The 3,098-nt window shown below is 36.8% G+C and overlaps 1 pseudogene; it reads right to left on the bottom strand.

The window, feature by feature from the left end:
• Positions 1 to 1,613: 1,613 nt before the first annotated feature.
• LOC114035973 lies at positions 1,614 to 2,107 on the bottom strand (annotated as a pseudogene).
• Between the last annotated feature and the right edge of the window lie 991 nt (positions 2,108 to 3,098).

Raw genomic sequence — 3,098 nt, 5'->3', positions numbered from 1 at the left:
GACTCTTTTTCAATGTCTATTGTTTTAGTTAGAGCTAAGTAGGGTGAAGAGCAAATTTTTACAACCCCAATTCTCAATAGCTAGAAGGTAAGGAGTTAGCAACTAACATTCTTTATAATAATAGCATTTGAAGAGTTTTCATAGCACTAAAGCAGACACACTAAAGCAATGCCCTCCATGTTTTCATCAAAATAGAAGATGCTTAGTAAAATTTTCGGAGCCTGTCAAAATGAAGAGGGAGATTTTGTTTCTTACAAAACATGGAATTGGCATATGTGGGATGATATATATCCCTCCTAAATCACCTGAACTTAGTAAGAAACATCCCCATTTATGGATGGGTGAACCTCACCATGAATGGAAAGGTAAATAGGCTCCCTTAGAGTAGAGATCTCCATTCTTCACTTGACTTTATCTGCCTGATAATGGCCCAGTGGAGCCTGTTGAAATCCCCTTAGGGTTGGTGTACATATCTGAATTATTGTATGTGTTATCAGCATAAGCCACCAAATCATATTCTAAAGTTTTTACCACAAGATGGAATACTTAAAATCCTTTCAATTTTCAAAAGCATACATAAGAAACAGGTTTCAGCCAATATATCAGGTTCTGGAAATCTGTGATTCTTTTTTGCATTCCTAATTTTTCAGAATTGAGTTGTTCAAAGTATAGGGGGGAAAAAAACAACATTGCCCATCTTTGCTTCCCATTGTAAAATGTTATTTATGCTACATTAGCTATCTTGCTTTCAGACATAATTGTCAGAAGATTTTAAAGGAAGTGAAGGTTGATGATTAAACATAAATACTAGCTTATTACTGACCTTTTTACGTCAACTTAACAAAAAGGTCTATATTATTGGAATGCATGTTCAGCATGTAATTACAGAAAAGAGGCATACAAGGGCAATGAAAACCCTTTGAATTATTGGTAGCTGCATCATGCTCAGTGCTGATAGTCTTAAAAATTAATGCAATGACTTAAGTGGGCCAGGTAGTAAACATGAGCTTATGTTTTGCTCTGTTATGAGTAATATTTTCAATTTGCCTAAGAGGATATTTCAGTGATTGTGAACTATCAAAGTAATAATAATGGTTGTTAATTTTACCTTCAAATTTAAGGGCTTTAATATATGTATTTTTTGTTATATTTTCTTCTACCCTTATACTATCCTTTGTACATAAGGAAACCAAATTTAGAAATTCATCTATATTTAAGCATGGAGATATTTCCAGCTATTCATGCTATCCTTCCTGCTATTTGTTAGACATTCATTTGTTAGCTAGGTTACTCAGGCTTAGAGTTACAATCTATGGCCTATATATGATCTATGAGAAAGCAAATTTGTGTATGGATGCTGTATTTCATTAAAATAATACTATACCACCTGAGCTATTCAGTCCAGACCCCCTCCCTGAATCTAGAACCATAGTTTCATTATTTCCAGTAGTACAATTAGTTTTCCATTACTAATTTTTGGTCATTTTCTCATAGGATTCTTTTACCTGATACAATTTCTTAATTGTATATGTTTATCTTTACTCACTTCATTATATCCTTTTTTTAAAACTGGAAAATTTTATTGTAGGTAGAGTAGGATAGCTGGACACAGTTTAAATTATTCCAATTTTGTTGGCAATATCTGAGGCATTATAGTCTGGAGCAAGTTGGAGGCCTTCTTCTCTCTGTCAAGCCAGATCAGTGTGTTGACCTGGGCCACATTGATGTCATGCAGCTTCTTTACTGTCTGCTTGATCTGTTGCTTGTTGGCTTTGATGTCCACAATGAAGACGAGGGCGTTGTTGTTTTCAATCTTCTTCACAGCAGACTCAGTGGTCAAGGGAAACTTAATGATGGCATAGTGATCAAGTTTGTTCCTCTGAGGGGCACTTTTCTGAGGGTATTTGGGCTGCCGTTGAAGTCTTAGTGTCTTGGATTGCCAGAAGGTGGAGGACGTTTGGTTCTTCTTCTTTTTGTGGTTATGAACACCCTTCAACACTGCCTTCTTGGCCTTCAAGGACTTACACCTATTTTTTGTCTTGGGGCAGGGAGGGAAACCACTTCCTTCTTCACCTTTGGAGCCATCTTGGGGAAAAGCAACTTCCATTATTTCTCTGGGTTTTTCTTTCCCCTTTAGCTGCTGATTTTCTTTTTATTTCTTCCTCTCTTCTCCCCTAAAGTTTGACTTCAGATCTTCCTCCTCATAATAACTCTATCTTTTAATAGGGAAATTACTAGGGGCATCCATAGCTCAGAATCAGGGCAAGGGATAAGAATCTGACAGCTAAAATATATGTATAATATATGCATAGTAGGGTCCCTCTCCCCCCCACCCTATTCCCTATCCCACCTGCAGCTAGTTCAAAATGTATTTTGGCTCTCTTGCTATTGAAGTTGACTTCATGCAGATCTATATCCCAGAACTGTGGTGGGGAAGCCATTGTTACCACAGCTGGGGCAAATTCCAATAGCCATATAGCAACTATACAAATTCAACTAATTCCAAATTTCTCCTGATTCTGAAGTCATTGGGGTAGCTACAATGGGGGAGTGTGTAATGGCATGAGGGATCCAGGGACCTAACAGAAATCTAGGGCCATCTGGTAAAGAGCCTGGGAATCTTTTTCCCTGCCCAAAACTACCTCTGAATTTCTCCTACCTTTGGAATTGCTCCTTAGGATTTGGGTTCAGGACAGTAGTTCAGAAGAGTAGGTTGCTCAACAATCAATCAACAAACATTAAGTGTGCGAGGCATAATCTGTCCTTGTTGTGTTGTTCTCCTTATTTCTTGGAGGGATGACCTTGTGGGGATTTTTTTCCCTTTCTTTTCTCATATTTCAATTCTTTACTCCATTTGGAGAATTTCTTACAATTTCTTTGTGTGTTACTATATGGAAGATCTGGTTTTTTTGCTTAAACTTCTCTTCTATCTTCCCAAAAGTTTAATGATTTGTTCTTGATGAGGCCATGCTCACTTTTAGTGATTACTTTTTCCCTACCAACTTCTCACAAACAATATATTTAACAATATGTATTAGATAAAATGTTGCCATGAATTGAATTAAGCTCATTGGTCCATATTTTACAGATTCTACTCT

The sequence above is a fragment of the Vombatus ursinus genome, unplaced genomic scaffold (assembly GCF_900497805.2).
Source record: "Vombatus ursinus unplaced genomic scaffold, bare-nosed wombat genome assembly UNPS02009573.1, whole genome shotgun sequence".
Lineage (NCBI taxonomy): Eukaryota > Metazoa > Chordata > Mammalia > Diprotodontia > Vombatidae > Vombatus > Vombatus ursinus.
This window is presented reverse-complemented; position numbering and strand designations above follow the sequence as displayed.